This window comes from Microtus pennsylvanicus, chromosome 3, assembly GCF_037038515.1.
Source record: "Microtus pennsylvanicus isolate mMicPen1 chromosome 3, mMicPen1.hap1, whole genome shotgun sequence".
Lineage (NCBI taxonomy): Eukaryota > Metazoa > Chordata > Mammalia > Rodentia > Cricetidae > Microtus > Microtus pennsylvanicus.
Window position 1 is genome coordinate 89,192,223 of NC_134581.1, and position 24,768 is coordinate 89,216,990.

Consider the following 24,768-nt stretch of genomic DNA (forward strand, 5'->3'; position numbering starts at 1 on the left):
CCAGCACCCATACAGCTCACAATTTCAGTAATTCCAGTCCAAGGGGATCTAATGTTGTCCTTTTCTGGCCTTCTGAAACATTTAGTGCACACATGTACATGCAGGTAATGTGCCTATGCACACTAAATAACAAAATAATAAAAACTGTTTAAAATTTAAACAATCCTTAATTTTGGGTTTTCTTGTTCCTCTCCTGGGTCAGTGTTTTAGAGCCTATGTATTTCCAGCTGTGTGGTAATCATTTCTTCTGCTTACATTATGACTCTACTATTTCTACCAAATGACCTGAACTTCTTTTATTCACTCTAGAAATTCTGTTAACTTTGTTCTAGAAATTCTAGAAACTTTGTTATCATGACTTAGAGTTCACTCTATACTATAAAACCATCCAAAAGGGCATAAGAGCATGAACTATACTAAAACACTCTAGTTAAAGACTGTTGGGCTTATTATGTTCTCATTCCCTGTCTACAAGGCTCACCCCAGGCTAGAGAAATGGCTCAGCAATTAAGATCATTTGTTGTTCTTAGAGAGGACCCAGGTTCAGTTCCCTGAATCTCTACACTGTATCTTAAAAATTTTTTAACTCCAGTTCCAAGGTATCCAATGTCTTCTGGCTTCCTTGGGCATCAGGCAGACATATAGTACATATACAATCATACAAACAAGCAAAACCATAGATATAAAAACAAATATTTTTTTAAAAGTGTAAAATTTTTAAAAATGTATAACAAATCTTTTAGAATGGGTTAATCATCAACAACATCTTCCACATTCAAAAGTCAATGACATTATCATTGTTCTTCATATAAAGGTTCAAATTCTCATTCTCAATGACTGAACCCTACAAATATTCAGTACTAACATGAATTTAATTCAGTACTAAGCAGAGAATTTATGGGTAAAATGGTGGCTCTCTTTAGACCTGAGTAAGAGCAGTGAGCAAGTAGCCATGTGACACACTCTGAATGCTACTCTTGCATTGAAACTTTCTCCACCAAACACACTGTACTCATTACTTTAAAATTCAGCCTCACTAAATTTCTCAGGCCACAGTCACAATGAAGACTGATTGCACCGCCCCTGCCCCTCTCATGTACCAATATAACCTTGTAACTTGAATGGCATCTAGCCCACTTCCTAATAGAGGCCCTGAAACATCTTGAGTTGGGTATCCACACCTTATGTTTCTCTTAGTTTCCAAACTCCAACCAGAATAACTCATTAACTTCTGCATTCTAGCAATTTTCTAGTCCCAAATTCCAAACTCTTCCACATTCCTCCTGCAAACCAGTTTCAAACACCTAAGAACCACATGGTCAGGTGTATTACATAGCAGACGTACTTCTTGGTACCAATGTTCTGAACTAGCTATTTTTTTCTTGCTGTACAGAATACTTAAGAAGCAACTTAAGAGAGGATTTATTTTGGCTCAGTTTGAGGGTAAGATTTATTAAAATGCTTAGAAGTGAATCAAAATGAAAACCAGCACTTTTAGGATACCAGGAAAACTGTACTACAGAAGGAAAATCAACTACAAGTGACTACATTTTAAAAAAAATCCACAAAACCCAGGTGTCTAATGAAATGGTTCAAGGGTAAAGAAATGGGCCAGTAAGGAAAACGCGTGCTGCCAAGTCCAATTACTGAACTTGGTCTTCAAAACCACAAAGGTGGAAGAGAAGAACCAACTCTATATGCTGTCCTTTGTCCTCTACACACACGATGTGTGCTCCTCCCTGCCCCAGCATAAAATATTTTTAAGAAGCAGAGTGACTTCAAATGGATAATTTAGTGCTCCAAGAGCCTCGTAAAAACAAAAATAATAGAAACTTAGAGCTGGAGAGATGGCTCAGTGGGTAAGAGTACTGGCTGTTCTTCCAGAGGTCCCAAGTTCAATTTCCTGCAATGACATGGTGGCTCACAACCATCTATAATAGTATCTAATGTCCTCTTCTAACATGTAGACATACATACATACATGCATGCAGAGCATGTATACAAAAATATAAATAATTAATTTAAAAACAATAGAAACCCAAATAAAGTCAGGTCAGTAATTAATGAAACTGAAACAAGAAAGAAAATTAACTTAATCAAAGAAATGGTTCTTTGAAAAAATTAACAAGATCCAAAAACCCATAGCCAAACTAACCAAAAGAGAATGAAGAGTAAAAGCAAGACGGTGGTGGCAGACAACTTTAATTCCAGCACTCACAGAGGCAGCCAGATCCATATGAGTTTAAAGCCAGACTGGTTTACATAGTGAGCTCTAAGACAGCCAGAGTTATGTAAAAACCCTGTCTCTAGAACAAAAATAAACAAAAATTTAAGAAAGTTAGCAAGATCAAAAAACCCATAGCCAAACTAACTAAAAGAGAAGATTCAAATAGATGGACTCATGAAACCAAGATGAGAAAGACAAATTCAAGACTAGTAAATGACTGAAGAAGTAATCAAAAACCTCTTGAGGCTGGAAATACGGCTCATCCTTCAAGAGCACTTGCTACTTACGTAAAGTTTACCCTGAGATAGGTCTACATTTCAGTGGCATTAAGTATATTTATAGTTCTGAGACAGTAATGCAAAATTGTTTTCACCAATTTGAAATGGAACTTAGTTCCCAAAAAACACAACTCTTCAGTTTTTCCTTTCCCTACTTTCTGTCTCAGTTTACAATTCAAGGTTTTCAAGTGGTCACTTGCATAATGCTCTCCTGAGTGAGCCACACCACAGCTTATCAATTTACAATACTGTGTGAACGTATAGCATTTGTTTTACCCATTAATGAGATGTGCTCAAATTCAACTCTTTAGAAAGGTGTTTTTGAATGACTATGCATGCCTATAGCCTTCTAATATACTTGACTCAAGACCTCCCAAACATCAAATCCTAACATTTCACTGTATTTTCAGAACAGTGACTACTTTAAATGATTCACATTTCTTTCTTTTCCAAGTTAACAGTCTCATTTGTATTTTAATTATTTTAGCATGACATATAATGACTGACTGATTTTCAAGTATGTGATACACTTCCATGGGCAAAACTATTTTATAAAAATCATGCTAATAAGGGGCTGGAGAGATGGCTCAGAGGTTAAGAGCATGGACTGTTCTTCCAGAGGTCCTGAGTTCAGTTCCCAGCAACTACATGGTGGCTCATAACCATTTGTAATGAGATGTGGTGCCCTCTTCTGGCATGTAGGCATACCTGCAGACAGAACACTATATACACAATAAATAAATACATATTTTTAAAAAAATTAGGCTGATAGCCTAACAAATGTCATTCTGAAAATAAGTTTAAATGTGCAGTTCAATGTCTTAAGTATGTTCATATTGTTATATAAGTAGCACCCCCTGTCTCCCCTCACCCCAGACAAGGTCTGGTTGCCCTGGAACTCAATCATCTGCCTGCCTCTAACATCTGAATGTTGGCATTAAGATGTGCTCCACCATATGCAGCATAAGTGGAACCATTTTTACCTATTTTTAAAACTTCAGGGGCCAGGTGGTGTTGTATGCATTTAATCCCAGCACTTGGAAGGTGGAGGCAGACCTTTGTGAGTTTGAGGCCAGTCTGTCCAGGACAATGGGCTATACAGAAAAATCCTGTCTCAAAAAAACCGAAGGGGAAAAAAAATTTTTTTTTTCAGGGAAGTAAAGTAAATACTACCATAGATTTTTTTTAAAATTAATTTTATGAGCTTTGGTGTGAAGGTTTCATATCCCCTGGAACTGGAGTTAGACAGTTGTGAGTTGCCACATGGGTGCTAAGAATTGAACCTGGGTTCTCTGGAATGGCAGCCAGTGCTCTTAACCTCTGAGCCATCTCTCCAGTCTAACACCAGATTTTTAACATGGTTATACCCTAAGAACTTTACAAAGTGTAAGGAAGCACTTAAATTCTCATTCTCTCATAACACCCCCACCCACCCAGTGCTGGAATTAAAGGCATATGCTACCATATCTGGCAGCAATTTTTTCCTTAAAACAATGTATTATCATACTTGTGCATGTTATGTGTGGGAAGGTATGCTTACAGAGAGGTAAGAGGACAACTCTGTACAGTCAGTTCTCTCTGGCTATGTTTACGTAGTATCCAGAGATGGCATGGAAGTTGTTAGACTTGTAGTAGTGCAGCCATCTCAACAGCACAAAATTGTTTTTATATAATTAATATATTCAACCTCATTTTAAAAAACAATTTTGACCATATGAAATCTTTCTTGTTCTTTACTCCACAGATATCACAAAGATAAGTACATATACTATATATAAATAAAAATTTTCACAAATATTAGAACTCATAATCTACACAAGGGGATATTTTTGGAATTTCTTTTATTATTATCTTAGATGCCTGTAAGTAATAAGGATGACAACAATTATCATACCCTTTCTTCCCTTAAAAAAAGTTATTAATGGGGTTGGAGAGATGGCTCAGAGGTTAAGAGCAGTGGCTGCTCTTCCAGAGGTCCTGAGTCCAATTTCCAGTAACCACATGGTGGCTCACAACCATCTGTAATGAGATCTGGTGCCCTCTTTTGGAGTGAGGGCATACATGGAGGCAGAATGTTGTACTGTACACATAATAAATAAATAAGTCTTTAAAAAAAAGTTATTAATGTTCTGGGTGGTGGTGGCACACACCCTTAATGCCAGTTCTTGAAAGGTAGAGGCAGGGAGTTTAAGGCCAGTCTGATCTACAGACTAAGTTCCAGGACAGTCAAGGCTACACAAAGAAACCCTCTCTCGACTTAATGATGATGATGATGATGATTGCTGGGGGAAGGAAGACAAAACTCAGAGGTTAAGAGCATTTGTTGCTCTTGCAGAGAACCTGGGTTTGATTCCCAACATCCACATGGTGTAGGGTAACTGCAGTTCCAAGGAATCCAACATCCTTTTCTGGCCTTCATGAGCAGCAGACATATACTTGGTGTACAAGCTTACATGTGCAAAACACCATACACATAAAATAATATTTTTTAAAAAAATTCAAACTAGGTATGGTAATGTATGCCTTTAATTCCAGTACTCAGGAGTCAGAGACAGCTGATTCAGATAGCAAGAGCTGGGATGTAGCCCAATGAGTACACACAGTGCTTCCCCAACATGTGTATGACCTTGAATTGAATCCCCTGAACTGCAAAGTAGTGATAATAATAATAGTGATAACCACACACCAAAAACAAGAATTCTAATAATCACAATCATGCCAATAACTGATAACTACCACACTATTAATAATACTATATATTAGTAATGGTTCTTTTAAAAAATTAAGATAGAAAACCAATTTTCTGTTGTTTTGTTTTTAAGAGACAGGGTTTTGTTTTTAACAACCCTTGCTGTCCTGTAACTTGATTTGTAGGCCAAGCTGACTTTGAACGCACAGAGATCTGTCTGCCTCTGCCTCCCTAGTGCTAGGATGAAACTCAACTCTTGAAGCTCTGATTTACTTGTAACCAATTAACATATGACAATCACAAAAGTTTTGATAAGTAATCTACTCATTTGAAGACTTTGACTAAACTGATCAAGAACAGGACTTCAAATAGCTGCTCTGGAAATAGTTAATGTGTAGATATAGACAACTACAGAGAAACATTTTGCTTTGATAATAGCAATATTCCAAGTGCCTCTAGATCAGTGATTCTCAACCTTCCTAAAGTTGTGACCCCTTAATACAGTTCTTCATATTGTGGTAGCCCAACCATAAAATTATTTTTGCTGCTACTTCATAACTATAATTTAGCTACTGTTATGAATCATAATGCAAATACCTGATGAGACCCTTGTGAAAGTGTCACCTAGATCTCCCAAAGGGGTTGACCCACAGGTTAAGAACCACTGCTCTAGATTAGTTAATCTATATGTCCAGCCAATGTGACACTGGAACTGGGACCTTTCATTTTCATGTACTGTATAGATATTAGTATTCATAGCTTAAATGTTATTTTTAAGGTTAAAAAGATAAATATGGTTAAATTGAAAACAGGCAATACCTCCCCCCCAAAAAAACAAATATAAACTACTTGGACCAGTGAGACGGCTCAATGGATAAAAGTACTTGGTACACAATCAGATGACTTAAGTTTGCATCCCTGGAACCATGTAAAAAAGGGGGATAGGGTGGTGCATGTCATGTCAGCACTCCTATGGTAAGATGGGAAGCTCATGGGTCAGCTAGCCCAGAATTCACAGAGACTCTGTCTCAAACAAGGTAGAGGGCAAGAACCAACACCCAAGTCTGACTTCTGACCACTATACATGTACAGTGGCATGCACATGTGTTTATACAAGAAAGCACTAAAATAATTTTAGGAATGTGAATTTTAGATATAAAAATAGTTCTGAAAAGAGTTTAATTAAACATTTATCAGCTGCCAGATATGTGTGCTAAAATTCAGAAAGCTTAGCTAAGTTAGTAACTTAGCAGAACTAGAAGTAGACCCCAGATAACTTGGTTCCTAACAATCCACAACTTTGCACAAAACTCAAGCGTTAAAACTAGAACCTGAGGACTGGGAAGTTGACTCAATGGATTGGGACCTTACCTGAGTTCAGATCCCTAGCAGTCATAGTGGGAGCTGGGAGTTGGGTGTCACTGTAGAGTTTAGGAAAGTAGAAGCAGAGACAGGAGGATTATTGGAGCTTGGAGGGTGGACGGACATGCGCGTGCGCAAACACACACCCTGAATCTGCATTCCAAGTTGTGGTGGTCTGAATGAAAAAAAGTCCCCCACAGGCTCACATATTTGAATACCTGGTCCCACGCTGGTGGAGTCATTTGGGAAATTCATGGAACCTTGCTGGAGGAGGGCCATCACAGGGGTGGCCTTTAAGAGTTTAGAGCCTCACTCCACTTCCACTTTGCTCCCTCTGCTTGCTAGATGTCATCTCTCAGCTTCCTGCTCCAACCACCATGGCTACTCCTTCCTTCTTCCATGCATCTCTACCATTATGGACTTTAACCCCAGAACCAAAAGCTAAAATAAAATTCTAAATTGCTTTTGGTTCATGATATTTTAACATAACTAGGTTTGCAATTGCTAATAATAAAATAACTGCCTATAAAGGAACAACTGTCTTTTTCCTTACACAGGGTGGGATGTGGTATCTAATCTTGAGAGTAGAACCCAGGGTGTCCCACATGTTAGGGCAAACATTCTACCACTGAGTTACCTTCCCTGTCCTAGGACAACTATTAATAGAATAGAAATCTTTTCTTTCTAGAACTTGTGACCAACTCTCCTAAAAGTGTCAAATTGTTTCTATACAGAAATAAAGCAGTTCCTCTGGTGAAAAGTTAGGGCTTGTTACAACACTGTCTTTTTTAGTTAAAACTATCAAGCCGTTGCAAAGTTAGGCAAGTCCTATAACAAAATGGTGTACTACAAGAGGCTGGAGAGTTAGCTTAGTGTGGTAAGTGTCATAGTGTCTTCCATGTGAAAGGTGCTACTTTTGATCCTCAGTAAGACATTTTTAAAAATAATAAGTTTGGGGGTGGGGGGGCTGGGGTAGCGCACGCCTTTAATCCAGCACTAGGGAGATAGAAGCAGGCGAATCTCTGTGAGTTTGAGGCCAACTTGGTCTATAGAGTGAGTTCCAGGACAGCCAGGACTGTTACACAGAGAAACCTTGTCTTGAAAAACCAAGACTAAAATAATAATAATAATAAAATTTTAAAGGTCACTAATATTGACTGAAACACAAAACAAAAGATTGAAAAAAATTATTGTTGTGCTAGAATAATGATTGTCACTTTTGAAGTGATAGGGATCAAGTCAAACACCACAGAACACTAGGCAAGTACCTCTGAGCCACACACAGCCACAGCCTGGGCTAGAATTCTAAAAGCTCTCTTATGTAGTACTGCTGCTTGAAAACCAAGTAAGGAAAAGTGATTATGAAGACCCAGACAGTAGCACCTAAGACTGTCTGAGTGTCTCAGAGAAATACTTTTCAATCTGCAAGTGAAAATGAAAACTACAAAAAAAGCCTCTTAAAAACATGTATTTATTTTGTCATGCAGTAGTGGTGCACCAAGGCAGAGGCAAGTAGATCTGAGTGAGGCCAGCCTAGTTTACAAAGTGAGTTCCTGGACAACAAAGGCTACACAGAGAAACTCTGTCTTGAAATACAAAACAAAACTATTTTTAAACTTTTTTTTTTTAGATTTGTTTTTTTTTTGTTAGGTGCATGAGTATTTTGCTTGCATGCCTGGTGCCCACAGAGGTCTGAAGAGGGTGTTAGATTCCCTGGAGTTATAGACTGCCCTGCACTGCCATGAGAGTACTAGGAATTGAACCCGGGTCCTCTGTAAGAACAAATGCTTTTAACTACTGAGCCAACTCTTCAGTCCCTTTAATTTTATTTTAAATACTGGATCTTGTTTATTGCTAAATCTGGCCTTGAACTCCTGGGCTCAGTCTAGCATAGTAGTGCATGCCTATAATCCCTGCACTCGTGAGGCTGAGCAGGACTGAGAAATGGTTACGTAGCTAGACCCTGTCTCAAAAGCAAAACTAAAACTAAAGTGACTCAAGAGATTATGCTGCTTTAGCAACCCTAGTAGCTGGACAAGAACAGGCTCATGCCTTTGGAGAGTGAGTTTACTCCTGTGTAAATGAGTATTCATGATAGGAGCATGGCCAAGTTAATAACTCCAATGCCTTAGACTCATGAAATGATAAGGTCTTCTCCTGGTCCAAGCAGGAATACTGACAAAAGGTTAACATTTTGCTAAGCGGTACATACAAAAAGCACGTTCTGCAGTCACCTTGTCCCTTCTCCCATGCTGCATCCCTGCTCTGACTGTTCCCCTACAGAGATGAACTAGCTGGCCTGCCTTCTCAACCATTCTATATATTATGAATGCACTGTTTATCCGACTGCTGACATGTCTCCATCAAATTACACAACTCATCTGATTCCTGCTTTACAGTACTGTGTCTATCTTAATCATCTGAGCTCCCAGGCATGTTTATAGAACCTAGCTTCGAGGGTCAAGGAACATGCCACTGGATCTAACTTCAATTATTTTCTTAGAAACTTATTACCTCAAGTCTTCCCAATAAACTGTATGTACCTTAAATCATAGCTATTCTTCAATTCCAATTAAGGTTTCTAATTCTAGATCTGCCATGACAGACATTCTGTTATCTGTCCATTTAAAAGACTAAGGATTATCCATCAAGCCTTTAGTACATTACTATACTTTAATTTAAAAATAAAGTCTTTTTGTAGTGCCCCAAATGTAGCAAGACTCCTTCACTTCCTATAAAATTAGCCAGTAGGAAAAAGACAGATGGATCACATATATTTGAGTTACAGAATGTTCAAAGATAACCTGGACAATTTAATGAGACCCTGTGTTACAATAAAAGTAAAAATGGTTTGAGGTTATAGCTCAATGATTCAGTGTTTGCTATGTATAAATCCCTAGATTCAACGCCTAGTTTAATAAAACAAAAACAAAAAGAGTTTTGTAGTTGGATAACCCTGAATCATCACTGTATTACCAAAGAAACTGGATGACTCAAGTTAGGTATAGGAATGAAATGAATATAAGTAAAGTATCCAAGTGCTAGCACACAGTACACACACAAAGATATGGTACAGCAATGAGTAAACAATGGTAGATTTGACGATGTCTGATCAAATCAATCTCAAATCTCCAACATCCTTCCTGAACTTCAATTTCGGGCTTCTAATGACCAGTGAGAGACCTTGATAATCCCACTTGGATGTGTTTGCCACATTTCAAATTCAGTATCTAAAACTGAGCTAACATTCTGCTACACAATTTCTCTTCATACCCCTCTTTTTTTTTTTTTGAGACAGGACTACTGAGTCCCAGACTGGCTTCAGATTTATTTTTTTCTCCGTGAGCCTCTCCTAGGATTACAGGCATGGGCTCCTCTAATGATGGATGTCTTCAACTGCCCAGCCACTCAGATTAAAATCTAAGAGTAATAGTTCCCTCTTATTTGAGGCTATAAAAGCCCCTGTGGATGCCTGAAGCCATGTGTAGTAATAGAACTGACCCCTATTATTCAGACCTAACCAGAAAGAAATGAACAACAAAAACCACATAGTACAATTTTAACAATATACACAACAAAAGTTATGTAAACCTGGTCTTTCTCTTAAAATTTTTATGGCACTTACAGCTTATCATGAGTAGCTCAAAGGGCAAAAGTCAAGCTGCGGATTAAGGAAACTGTTCATTTTTAATCCTCCAACCCAACCTACCAAAACCTGGAAACCATCCTTCAGGTATTTTCCTTTATAGCCAAAATTTCAGATTAAGGACTATCTTCTACTTACGTTTAATGATAAAGCCATTTTCCAGAGAAAGAGTATTAACTGTGTCTACTACTAAGAAATAACAAAATTTTGTTGTTGTTTGAGGCAGTCTTGTTATGCAGTCCCCATCTAGCTTGGTACTTACTATATAGTCCATGCTTGCCTTGAACATCTATCTGGTAGACCTTCAGTCTCATTTTGAGAGTTTGTATTATATGTATGTGTTAGCATATCCAGTCAATAATAATGAACTTATAATGCCATCTATTTCTTGGATTTCTGATCTTTACTGCTTTGTTCTGTGCTTAGTTTTAAAATCTTACAAAAAAAATCCATCATGCTTGGTGGGCACAAAACCAGTAAAAATGCTAAAAAATGTTAACAAACAAAAACAGGACATTCTGATTGAAATAAGTGATGGAGGAAGGTCATTGGTTAATTAAATAAACTGCTTGCCCTGATAGTTAGAACATAGGTGGGTGGAGTAAACAGAACAGAATGCTGGAAGGAAGAGGAAGTGAGCTCAGAGACGCCATGCTCCCCTCTCCCGGGCAGACGCAATAGCTCTGCTCTCTGAGGCAGACACATGAAGCTCAGACCCAGGATGGAGTAAACTAGAATCTTTCCCAGTAAGACTGATGCTACACAGATTATTAGAGATGGATTGATCGGGATATGAGAATTAGTCTGTAAGGGCTAGAGTTAATGGGCCAAGCAGTGTTTAAAAGAATACAGTGTCCGTGTAATTATTTCGAGGCATAAGCTAGCAGGCGGCCAGGGTGCTGGGGACGCAGCCCCGTCGCTCATATTACAACAAATAAGTACAGAAATAGCTAGACTAACAAAGAATGGGGGGAATTAAGCACGCTGCCCTATCAATGGGACAAATACTAAAAAGCAAGAATGACTGAAATACCCTCAAGAACCCTTACAGCGTATGAAGCCATGGTATGTACACTGATAATCAAGACAGAAAAATAACAAGAAACAAACTCTGGTGTATGCTGCGAGGATGACATTAACCCTAGCAGTCAGATTTCAGACTCTGTTGTCTCTTTACACTCTTAAGTGTATGCAAAATGCGTATTTCAAAAACCTCCCATATTATAATTTAAAACCTGCAAATTAAAAAAAAAAAAGATTCAGGGCTGGTGTGAGGGCTCAGCATGTAAGGTGTTTGCTGCCACCCCTGAAAACATCTCGAGTTCCATCCCCAGGAGCCACCTTGTAGATGAAGACAAGTGACTCCTGCAAGCTGATCTGACTAGCACACACACACCTACACTCACACAATATAAATATGGAAAAAAATGATTCAGTTAAAAACAAGTCTATCACACGTAAACACAAAAGAACTTTGCTGTTGTCTGGTTTGTGACTAGTTTCTGTGTAGATCTGGCTGCCCTGGAATGTCTGTAGACCACACCAGCCTTGAATTTGCAGAGGCCGGCCTCTGTGCTGGGATTGAGGGTGAGCACCACCACCACCCACCTCATAAAATAGTTTTTTTTTTTTTTAATGTTTTCGGGCTGGGGAGATGGCTCAGTGGTTAAGAGCACTGGCTGCTCTTCCAGAGACCTTGAGTTCAATTCCCAGCAACCATATGATGATGGCTCACAACCATTTGCAATGAGATCTGGTGCCCTCTTCTGGCCTGCAGGCATACATGGAGACAGAATACTATATACATAATAAATAAATAAACCTTAAAAAAAAAAAAAAGAGCAGCCAGTGCTCAAGAAAAAAAAATTCTCAGACAAAAGAAGGGGAGGTAGAAAGTGTGATGTTGATTCTGGTTATTGGAAATCAGTAGAATTCTTCCATTGCACTTGCACGCTGCTGTTTCACAGAATTTTCTATTGTTGGTTGATTTTGTTCTGGAAGGCAGGTCTCACTTTAGCCCAGGCTGTCCTAGAGCTTACACTGTAGCTCTGACTAAGCTAGTAATTCTGCCTCAGGCTCCCAAATGCTGTAATTACTGGTATGTACTACCTACCATGGCTAGTTCTGGAAAGGAAAAGAAAAAGAAAGCTGTAAAGAGCATTTAAATCCTGTTATGAGCCAGATGGTCACCACTCACATATCTTTGAGGCAAACTAATCTGAGTTTGAGGCTCTAGCCTTGTCTACAAAGCAGGTTCCAGAACAGCTAGTCAGTGCTACACAGAAAAACACTGTCTTGAAAAGCAAATAATAATAATAAAATACTGTTATGAAATTGCTTTGACCTCAATGATTCTTAGAAGTTCTAGAGATCCCCACAAGAGTCCCCAGACAACACTAACCACTAACCAGTGCCTGATGAACAATAAATTAGTGTCTCATGACAAGTGCTCAAATAGTCTGTTCTGTCATTTAACACTTAAAACGTCATAAAGGAAGGACATGTTTGTATTATTGGGCAGAGGTACAGACCTCAACAGATTCTCAATTTAGCTGTAAAAAATGTTTATCTGGCCAAGAAAACTAGAACTTCAGTTAAATCTCTTGGCTTAAAAAAAAAAGAAAGTACAGCACAAAACAAGCCCTTTGAGTGCTTTCATCTCTGGATTTAAGATTGAGAATCAGGAGTCTCTTGTAATCATCAATGAGCTAGTGTAAGAATGGCAAAGTGAAAATGTGAGAACGTAAGTGTATGATGTCACTGAGTTGTTAAATAAAACAACTCCATAGCTGCACTCCTGTACTGCTTATGTCTTATTTGAAATGACAAATGCTTTTATTGTTTTAGCTACTCAAATCAAGATTGCTAATACATAAAACTAGTATCCTCATATAGCTATCTCATAGACACTTCAAATGGTGAGTGATGGTTTATCTTTGTTAAGGCTTTTAAGTTTTATTTTATGTGTGTGTGTACCTGAGTGTATGCATGTGCACTATATGTGTGCAGGTGGTCATGGATCCCAGAAGAGGCCTCAGATCCCCTAAACCGGAGTTAGAGATGGCTATGAGCCTTCTGATGTAGGTGCTGGAACAGAGCTTAGGTCTTCTCCAAAAAGGATGTACTGGTTAGTTTTTTAATTAACCTGAGACAAGATAGTCATCTAAGAAGAACCACAAATGAGATAATGCCTCCATAAGGTTGCCTATAGGCAAGTTAGTGTGGGCCATTTTCTTGATTAGTAATTGATATGGAAGCCACAGCTCTCAGACAGTGATGCCATTCCATGTATATCTATGTTTCAGTTCCTGCCTTTAGGGTTCCTGCTCTGTTTTCCCTTAATGGTAGACTGTGAGCTGGGGTTGTAAGAAGAAATAAACCCTTTCCTCCCCAGGCTGGTTTTGGACTTGGTGTTATTACAATAATAGAAACCTACCTACAAGTGCTCTTGACTAGGAACCATCTTTCCAGCCCCATGATGGCTGACCTTGACTGTCAACTTGGTAAGCTAGAGAAGAACCTAGGAGACTGACAAAGCATAACTCTAAGTGTATCTCTGTAAGGATGTCTCTAGAGAGTAGTAACTAGAGAAAAAGTATAACCTGAATGTGGGGAGTATGCCACCATAGGCTGGGTCCTGGATGAAACAAAAAGAGAAAACCAGTTAAGAATTCTCTCTTAGCTGGGCAATGGTGGCATATGCTCATAATCACGGAAGCATAGGCAGGTGGATCTCTGTGAGTTCGAGGTCAGCTGGTCTACAAAGCGATTTCTGGGACAGCTACAAATGCTACACAGAAAAATTCTGTCTCAAAACAAACAAACAAAAAATCTCCCTTGTTTTAAGGCTTTCATGAGTTGAACTCCCCATGCCCACCTGATAGAAACAGTTTAAAAATCTCTCAAACCTTGATACAAATACATCTTCTTTTTTTCCCTCCAACTCTCCTTCCTTCCTTCTCCCCTTCTAAATACATTTTCCCACCTTTAAATTGTTCCTATCAGATATTTGGTCAGTTACTAATACAAAGTCCAACTTCTATTCTCATGCCTTACAAAAGTACTTTTTAAGTTTCAATGTCTCCAGGAAGCAACAACAAAAACAAAAATAGAAATACTTTCCCACCAATGTCCGGATCCTACCTAATCTGTATTTACTAGTGTCACCTTTATGGAAAAGTATTAGATGTGACTGTAAATTATGCAATTTGTAATAATCTAGAAATTAATACAATTCTTTTTCTTTTCCTTCTAGAAATTAATACAATTCTTTTTCTTTCCTTTCAACATAAACCTGTTCATTAAGACCAAATTCCCTTTTTAAAAATATTTACTTATTTATTATGTATACAATATTCTGTCTGTGTGTATGCCTGCAGGCCAGAAGAGGGCACCAGACCTCATTACATATGGTTGTGAGCCACCATGTGGTTGCTGGAAACTGAACTCAGAACCTCTGGAAGAGCAGGCAATGCTCTTAACCTTTGAGCCACCTCTCCAGCCCCGACCAAATTCCTTTCTATACTGCAAGTATGTTAAGACTACTTAAAACAGTATCTAGCAGGGGATGATGGTACTGGCCTTTAATTTCAGCACTTAGGAGGCAGAGGCATAAGGATCTCTGTGATTTTGAGACCAGCCTGGTCTACAATAACAAATTTCAGAACAGCCAGAGTTACACAGAGAGAAACTGTCTCACACACAAAAACACAACAACAACCAAACAACCCCTCCCCCCCCAAAACCAGTATCCTGAGTGTTGAGTTTACCCAAACTTAAATTCTCTATTGTTACTTAAATAAGACAATCACTGGAGTTCAGACATTATCATGTTTTAGCACATTAAACAACTATTAACCCTTGGTGCTTTGCAGCACTTTTCATAGGCTAGAGCATTTAATACTGATTTTAAGATACAAGATTATTAACATAAGAATCATTATTTCCTACTATACTAACAAGGAAATGGAGACTCAGAAGAAATGTGGGCTGGCAAGATGGCTCAATGGATAAAGGCACCTGTCATCAAGCTTGATGACCTGAGATCAATTCCCAGGACCCATATGGTAAAAGAGAACCAACTTCTCTCTTTTGTCCTCAGAGCTCCATATGCACACCTATATGTACAGAACACACACACACACATAATGTAAGGAGGGAGGGAAGGAGGGAGTAAAGAAAGAAGTAAAGAAAGAAGGGAGGGGAAACATCACAAGGCCAGTAATATGAACTTTGAGTCTGCTAGATTTTCTCACTCATATACACACTATCTGCTCCATTCTCCTTTTAGATGCTTTAGGCTCCCATTTCTCTCTCCATAAACTCTAATATGAATTCTACTTCAGCAAAACCTACTCTGGTTCCTCATTCTTTAAATACAACATATGCATTTCTAGTTCTCAACCTCTGGTACTCTTTTGGGAAGTTGTACTTGAATGTTCTCAACAGGTTAAATTCTACTCTTTTGCTCTCTACCCCAAATGTTAGCAATCCCTTCTATTTCTATGTCACTTTCCATTTACAGTGTATCTTATTGTTCTACTGCTGTGAAAAAAAAAATCATGAGCAAGGTAGCTTATAAAAGGGTACATTGGGGGCTTGCTTACAGTTTCAGAGGGTTACTCCATGATCATCATTGAGGGGAGCACAGTGCTAAGTAGGCAAGTAGGCATGATGGTGGAGCAGTAGCTAAGTGCTCACATCTGATTTGAAAGTTGCAGGCAAAGAGGGGGATAGGGTGACTGGCCCTGGGCATCCGATGCCCTCTTCTGATTTCCACCTGTACCAGGCACACATGTGGTGTAGACACACTTTCAAGCAAAACAGACATACATGTAAGTGCCTGTAATCCCAGCTTTTGGGAGGCTCAAGCAGGAGGACTGCTGTACAGGCCAGCATGGACACTACAGCAGGACTGTCCCAAACCAACCAACCAACCAACCAACCAACCAACCAATCAACCAAGCCAAATCAGAAGGACTGCAAGGAGCCACTGATAACTCAATTTAAATCAGAGAGCCAACATCGGTAGCAGGAATGACCCAAGGCTTTTTGAGTTACATTTAAGCTATATTTCATAAACTTAAAAAGAAGATTCTGTTATTGAAAACAGTAACAATAATCATAAATAAGTGCCTAGTAATGTTTAAAGTATTTTTTCATAGTACATGATTTCATTTTCACATAACCATTTGAGATAGACATTTAGAATCTCAATTTTATCAGTGAAGAAAATAAAATGTAAGGAGAAAAAAATTTTTTAAAAATTCAGAGTGGCTAAAGAGATGGCTCAGTGGTTAAGAACACTTTTTTGCTCTTTCAGGGTCTAAGTTCAGTTCTTAGCCCTCACATGACTCACAAGTGCCTATAATTCCAGTTTTAGGGGATTCGACACCTACTTTTGGCCTCTTGGAAACCAGGATTTACTCCAGAATAAGGAATAAGTAAAACTGCTGGCCAAGAAAAAACATCTGAGGCAGTAATGTTAAATAAAGATATTAATGTAGCATTCAGGCAAGAGTATAATGCAAACCTAATGTTTCTTTGTATTTTTAAAGGCAAACATACAGGCAGTCACTACTGAGTAAACTGAAGCATAGATAGTGGTATAATACCTCCAATCCCAACACTGGGGAAAGTGAGATACAAGAACTGTCAGGAGTTCGTGGATAGCCTAGCATACATACTGAGTTACCAAACAGTCTAGACTACATAATAAAACCCAATCTCAGCCAACATTGCTAATACCAAAAACCTACCTGTGACTAAGTCTAAAGATTTTCAGCTTATAAGGTAAAACAAAGTATTTTTAATACAAAGAACAACAAACAACTTCCCCAAGACTTTTATTTTAACCCAATTATTAACCAATCCTTATTTAGTGGGAGAACTATTTGTTTCATAATGAATGTAGAGGCATATAAAACTATCCCATAAATTTATATGAATTGCATTCTACAAAATATCAAGAAACCACAGGGAGAAATTGTTTTTGATATATGTAATAATTATAAGGGCATTAAAAATTATTGTTAGGTACTTAATTAAGAGCTTCTTAAGCAATGAGGAAACTCCCTTTATAAGTCTAGAAAGGGGCTAGAGCGATGGCTCAGTGCATAGGAGCCCTCTTAACCCTTGATGCTTGAGAACCCGAGTTTAGCTCCTATCATCTATGTTAGGATGCTCACAACTACTTATAACTACACTCACCTAAGCTTACATACTCATCTCCCCCAATATAATTTCTTATAAATCTTTTAAAAAAATCTATAAAGATTTACTAGAAGTTTCAGGGGATTACTGTACATAAAGACACGGGGGATACTGTATCTTACTGATTTTTAAGTAGTTGTCAATACTGGGATAAAAACAGTATGTTTAATTCTTTGAGAATGTCACATATTTTGATCATATTTATACCAACTCCTTTCATAGCCACTCTCAACTCCCTTGCCTACCTAACTTTGAATTTTCCTTTTCTCCTCATTTTTCCATGAATCCAATTATGTTGCCCAACTTTCTCTTGCATGTAGATCTGCCCTGTAGTGTGGTCAATCTACCAGGAGTCTTAACATTATAGAAAATCAACTTTGTCTCTCTCAACAACTATCAAATATCAATAGTTCCTCGGCTTATCATAGGATTTTTGTGCCCATCCCCACTGCCCATTTGTTGTAAAATATTTTATTAGACTGTGTAAACATATGTCATTGTGACTGGTTTAATAAAAAGCTAAATGGTCAATAGCTAGGCAGGAGGTATAGGTGGGACTTCCAGAGAGAACTCACCTGTCAGACACAGAGGAAGCAGGACATACAGGAGAATTAAAAGCCACATGCATCATAGCGGCACGTAGATTAGTAGTAATGGGTTTATTTAAGCTTTAAGAGCTAGTTAAAAACAAGCCTAAGCTAAGGCTGAACTTTCACAATTAATAAGTCTCCATGTTGTTTGTTATTTGGGAGTTGGCTGTCAGGACAAAGACTTGTTACACCCATTCCCACAATGCAGGAATTTTGTCTGGCCTGATCTTGTGCAGGTCTTGCTCATGCTATCACAATCACTGAGTGTATGTGAACAGAAACCCTGTTGTGTGCAGAAAGTACTATTTCCTTGAAGTCAGCCACTACCTTTGACTTGCTCTTGCAATTTTTCTGCCCCTCTTCGTAGGAGATCCTAAGCCTTGGAAGTAATACTATATGTCTCATTTAGGCTAAGTACATCACATCTCCTAGTTTCTGTACAGTGACTGGGTTGTGTGTGGCGGGATAGTGTGAGTCTCTGTGTTAACTGCCATAATATTGGAGCTGAGGAGTGGTTGTTTATTTTGTCTTGAAGAACTCAAATCCTATTGTAGTTTTGAGATTTTGAGACAGGATCTCATGCAACAATCCAGGATGACCTAAATTGGCTTAGGTCTAGGATGATCCTCTTGCTTCCTCCACCTTTGGAGTGCTGGCATTACAGGCTCACCATGTCTGTTACTACCTCAGTTTACACGATGCCGGAACCCCACCTGCTGGGCAGCACTCTTCTCTGAGCTACAGCCTTGGATTCTAATAAGAACTGACATTAGCTGGGTGGTGGTGGAGCATTCCTTTAACCTAGCACTCAGGAGGAAAAGACAAGTGGCTGAGAGAGTGAGTTCCAGGACAGGCTCCAAAGCTACAGAAACCTTGTCTCAAAAAAAAAAAAAAAAAAAAAAAAAAGGAAAAAAAGGATGTTTAATCACTCCCTTAACTATAATTTCCCACTTTTTAATTTTTTTTTTAAAAAACAAACCTATCCACTTACCAATTCATTTTGATTTCTGATACCTTTAAATAAAATCTTATCTTACAAACATTCTTGACACAGGGTCAGGACTCCCAAATTTCTTAGAAGGGAAATCTAAGGACTTATAATAGACTTATAAATAAGGACTTATAAGTAAGGACTTATAAAGACAAATACTTGTGACTTCTGGCCTACAATTTCAGTGTTCCTACACTATAATTTAAGTCATGTGGTTCCTTACATATAGTTCTGGAAATAAGTTCATTGTCTTAACTTGTTACACTCAGTTGTGAGGTACAGCAACTAGGTGAGTGCTAACTCTGAAAAGACACTTGAATTTGAAACCTGGGTCTGCTACTCACTAGCTATGACATCTTAAGACATGTCATTTAATTCTTCTAGCTATCGGTTTTACTTGCAAAATAAAACACTAGTAAAAAAATATCATAAGTGTTAAAATGAGCCTTAACTGAGATAATTTACAAAATATTTAGCACAGGAAAGGTGCAACAATGGCTAGTAATTACAATCAGATTAGCCCACACAGCATACTACAATAAGCTATAGCTGCTGCATGGCTATACTTTAGACAACCACTGCTTCCTCTGAAAACTATGGACACAGTATTTCATTCCACATAATTATGAGTTTTAACAAAATTTATCTAATCCATATCTTCACTGATCATGAGTCCAAACGACCTTTACATCTGCAGACAGCATATGCAGCTAGTTTTGTTGTATAGTATAAAAGCAAATATTCACAAACCTCTATCAAATATATTCAGCTTTAAGGATGATTTGAGTGGGGAACAAGGAAGGTACAAGGTTAGTCTCCTGTCTTCCTCTATTACTTTCCTGGAGATCATCTACTGGCTCAACTGGCAGTCTAGCAAGTCTTAGGATCCTGCTACTTCTCCACACACCTCAAATCCTGGGCTCCAACTTCTCCACACACTGGTGCTAGGGAGTTGAACCCAGGTCTTCACACTTGCTATGGCAGGTACTTTATCCACAGAGCTACTCCCATTCCCCAGAACAAGTAAGAACTGCAGTTTTTCTTTCATGAATATATGACACCTGCAATAGTAGGCTTCAAATCTACTCTGCAAATTTCTGAAGATTAGCCAAAGGCATCTGAATGCAGCTGTAAAACTATAGTACTATGTGACTTCAGCCTATCCTACTGCTAACCCTCTGGCACTTGAGCCAAGGTTTTGATTTCGATTTCTGATAATACTAGAGGCCTGTACCTAGGCCCTTGAGTGAAGTTTTCTGAAGGTTTTTTTTTTTTGTCTGTTTGTTTTTCAAGACAGGGTTTCTATGTCGCTTTGAAGCACGTCCTGGAACTTGCTCTGTAGACCAGGCTGGCCTAGAACTCACGAGATTGGCCTGCCTCTGCCTCCCGAGTACTGGGATTAAAGACCCAGCTTTAAGTGTAGTTTCTAAAGGTATTGTTTTTTGTTTGTTTGTTTTTCAAGACAGGGTTTCTTTGTGGCTTTGGAGCCTGTCCTGGAACTAGCTCTTGTCGACCAGGCTGGCCTCAAACTCACAGACATCAGCCTGCCTGTTTCCTCAGTGCTGGGATTAAAAGCATGCACCACCACCGCCTGACTAAAGGCATAGTTTTTACAGCATTATTTTAGAACTATGCATATATTTTATACATTCAAAACTAAAATCCTGGGACTAGAAAGATGGTTTAGCAATTAAGAGTACTTGCTTCCATGCAGAGGACCCAGGCTCAGTTCCCAATACCCATACAGCAGCTCACAACCAACTGTAAGTTCCAGGGGTTCCAACACCCTCTTCCAGCTTTTGAGGGCAACAGGCACATATATGGTACACAGACAAATAAGTACACAAAACACCCCCACACAAAAAAATGTTTAAATCTTAAAAAACAAATAATAAAATAAATCTTCATTTTAATAAGAATCAGTAGTACCAGTATTGCAATTTTTAAATTGTAAATAGAGCAGAAAACAAACATACTTTCGTTAGCAAGATCTTCACTTTTAGGCCAGGCGATGGCGGCACATGCCAGCACTCGAGGCAGAGGAAGGCGGATGGATCTCTGTGAGTTTGAGGCCAGCCTGGTCTTCAAGAGCTAGTTCCAGGACAGGCTCCAAAAGCTACAGAGAAACCCTGTCTCAAACCTCCCCCCCCCCCCCCCCCCGCAAAAGTTCATTTTTGATAAAGTAGACTCAAAGATGACAAAGTCTGTCTTGCTAATTTGAATTGGCTATATCACTATGAACTCAGGATTAAACAAATGCAAAATGGCTGGGTGTGGCAGCACACACCTTTAATCCCAGCACCTGAAAGGCAGAGGTAGAAGGATGTCTTTGAGTTCCAGAATGAGACCCTAAGTAAATTCTTAGTTCTACCCTTTCAAACAAGTCTAGAAACAGTAATACTCTGGCAGCAACGATTATGCCAAACTTTCGGATCTTTTTATATATATCATTTCTCATTGAAAAGACCAAGACTCCTTGGATAAACAGCCCTTTCCAGATGGCACAGCAAAAGCAGCCTTGGGTACCTTTTACAACAAAGTGCTTCAAGATAAAGAAGACACTGTAGCCAGTTTGAAAGGGTTCTTATATCCAAACTGGTGACAATGTGGCCCTCAAAAACGATCCTAATTGGTTATAAAATTAATAAATTCCCTGGTGGTACTACTCCCTCAACTCTCAAGTCCGTAATGGTTTAATAACCCCCCCAAAACGAAGAAATATATATATGTGTGTATGTTCATTAGGATAACAATTTCCCTAGATCTTTAAAATTAACCAACAATTAAGGTGATAAAATCAAGCATTTAATCTGCATTTTTAGGAATTTAGTTCATACTTAAGAAAGAAAATTCAGAGATTATTCAATAAAATAATTAAGAGCTAAAAATCACTAAGGAAAGTAGTCAGAAATAAGTTACTTGCTTCCCTGTCCATTATTATCTTAAGACCACATATAATCAAAATGTCAAACCACACCTTTACAAAAGACCTTGCAGTCACCCCTTTAATCAAGTGATTCTATTTAACACCGTCAACTGTGTGGTGTTCAAACACTACCAACTCCTAACACATACAATTGGAGCATAGGGCATCACCTATTTAAGCATTCTTGACTTTAAACCAATGAAATCTCTGTTCCAGAGATGTTCAATCTCTTGACAAGATACTATCTTTATCTACAGTTCTCAAAGGACCGCACAACCATGTTATCCACACAAAAACCTAATATTTTCAGTTTACAACTTTGTGTTGGGTTGTATTCATAGATATCCTTGGCCTTATGCAAACAGAGTTGGGCAGGTCTGGAATCAAACTTTCACTTAAAAAGAAAGAGCAGTAAATAAAATGACACTCAGAGGACAAGGTCATGCACGGCTCAAATGTTTTACAAAAAACAACTGGTTTGGTCAGTTAAGTGCACCCCCCCCCCATGGATAGTCTGGGTATTACCCTCTTTAACAATAGGCATGACTAAATACACATAATCACCAAATGCAGTACAGGAATCTCGATTGGCTACAGCTGTGGAGATACTTTGGGACTACTGAGGACATTTGAATAAAAAATTTGATGGGCACTGTTATCGACTTGGTATTTTTAGGAAAGATTTAAGAATCAAACAGGAGGAGGCACACTGTCTCAACAAGAATAAAACATGCAATATAGGAAGAAACATTGAATACTGAATCTGGTACTAATACGGCCACTGTGTTTTCCAGACAACTGTGTAAAACTGAAAACTTTCAGGCCATAAATGAAATAATATCACTGCTGAGAGGACGAGCAGAAAGACACCTGGGTTCAATTGTCAACTTACTACTTGCATAACCTAGGGCAAGTTACAAGTAATGTTACTAAGTTTCTGTCTCTTCTATAAAATTCAAAAGTTACCTACATCATCGGGTTCTGAGACTAAGACCACACATATAAAAAGCAAAACACTGTTGCACAAAGTAAATCTGGTTCTCCTTATTAAATCAAATCAGAAAATAAAAATTAAGAAAACATTCATTTTTACATTGCACGTGGAAAACTCCAAAAGATACAAATATTATAAATCAGCTGGAAATCAATGTGAATGAGAAAAAAATCAAGATCTATATTTTTTTTAAACCAAAAATTATCAAAAGAGCAAAAGCAAATATCAAATCTTTATCCAGTCTCTGGTATCTATTATCTATAGTTTGTTTTGGATATTAACTTATCTACGCATAAAATGATAATAAGCGGAAGTTAAGAATTTTTTCGATAAACATTCAACAGATTAGTATGCTTATATATTAAAAAAGTAAGTTTTGGTCTTAAATTCTTTAAGTTACTAGAAAGTACACGGACATCACAGTTTACAATAGATTCGGGTTCAAAAAAAATCCAACATGCAATTTCCTTTAATCGGTTATAACTTAAGTCGTCATTTCACTTGCAGGTAACCTCTTTCTTTTTGTTAGGCCGACAGTAAAATGACCAGATACAGAGAGATCCTCAGGTAGGTGTGTGTGTGTGCGCGGTGTGTGTTTGCATCCTCTTCCTCTTTTCTTTTTAAAAGAAAAGTGCCGTTCAAAAACGGGGGGGGGGGGGGGGGCTGGAGGAAGCAGCCGGGAGGGGAGGAATAAACAGGTCTAGGGCTCGCGGGGAGACCAGGTGAGCGCGTACAAACACCCGCCAGCAGCGCGTTTGCTGTGGGGCGGATTGTCTTGCAAATCCGCTCCCTCGGAAGATCCGGGTGACTACTTCAGGTCCGCAGGGATCCAGGCCAGCCCCCCTCCCCGATTAAATGCCAATGAGGGGGCCCTGTGGGGTGTTTCCCGGTACGAACCGGGGTGACAAACCGGTCTTCCTCCCCCCGACCCCCGCGTCCAGGTGGGCGACGCGTGGTGTCGGTCCCCGGGCGGGCCCGCCGTCTCCCTCCTCCTCCCGCCGGCCCTCCCCTCCCCGTTACCTGCGGGCGGCGGTGCGGGGGTCCGGAGGCCTGCTCCTGCTCCTCCTCCCCGCCTGGCTGAGGCGGCGAGGTGGCGGCGGCGGCGGCGCCGGCAACCCCGGGGGGAGGGGGCGGAGCGCACGGCTGGCTCCTCTCCTCCCCCGGGAGGCTCAGGGGACCCTATCTCGGGCCGCCGCGCCTAGGCCAGTGTGCAGCCTGGAACTGGGCGCGCATGGCGGCGCCGCTCGCCCGCGTGCCCGCGAGGTGTGAGAGTACGAGGCGCGGGGAGGAGAGCGCCCGGCGCCCGTGGGGCCTGAGAGGAGGAGCGAGGGGCCCAGCCCGCGGCGCGCGGGCGGCCGTTGGGGGCGGTTGCCTAGGGCGGGCGACGGCTTGCGCTGGCCCGGCGGGGCGGGGTGGGGAAGGGGAAAGGGACTGAGGGGAGGGGAGGGGAGGCTGGGAGGGAGCCGCCGCAGCGCGCGTGCGGGCCGGCGCCGCCGTAGCCGCTCGTTTCACTCCAGCCTGTTTGGGGGCACTTTGTTTGTGTCCCACAATTCTCCGCGCGGATGGCCGGGCTGGGGAAGGGGAGGGGCGGGGCCGGGCTGAAGGCGGTGCGCGGCTATTGCGCAAGCGCAGAGCGAGCTGTCCTTAGCCTGTCGAGCCAGCCAGACACAGAAGCACCGCGGGGCCTTGACCCGGTCTGTGCACTTGTCTGTGTGCTTCTACGTGTGCACAAGCGCCGTGAGGCTTGTCCAGTTTGTCCTTCTGTAGACGTGCCCTGAGCTGCACCAAGGGAAACGTTAGGACGGTTTGGTTTTCCTTGAAACTAAAAACCTAAAGAAACTGTTTTTCTCTAG

At 39.8% G+C, this 24,768-nt stretch overlaps 1 protein-coding gene across 4 annotated transcripts in view; it reads right to left on the reverse strand.

Moving 5' to 3' along the window:
* Window positions 1–24,463, reverse strand: part of Zbtb44 (zinc finger and BTB domain containing 44) — a 49,024-nt gene extending 24,561 nt beyond the window's left edge. For 2 of the 4 annotated variants that reach the window (XM_075966452.1, XM_075966451.1), the window contains exon 1: window positions 23,936–24,462. The gene's annotated coding sequence lies outside the window, so the exon portion shown is untranslated. Of the gene's footprint in view, window positions 1–23,935 lie in introns of all 4 variants that reach the window. The other 2 variants (XM_075966453.1, XM_075966454.1) reach the window with 2 other exon arrangements.
* Between the last annotated feature and the right edge of the window lie 305 nt (window positions 24,464–24,768).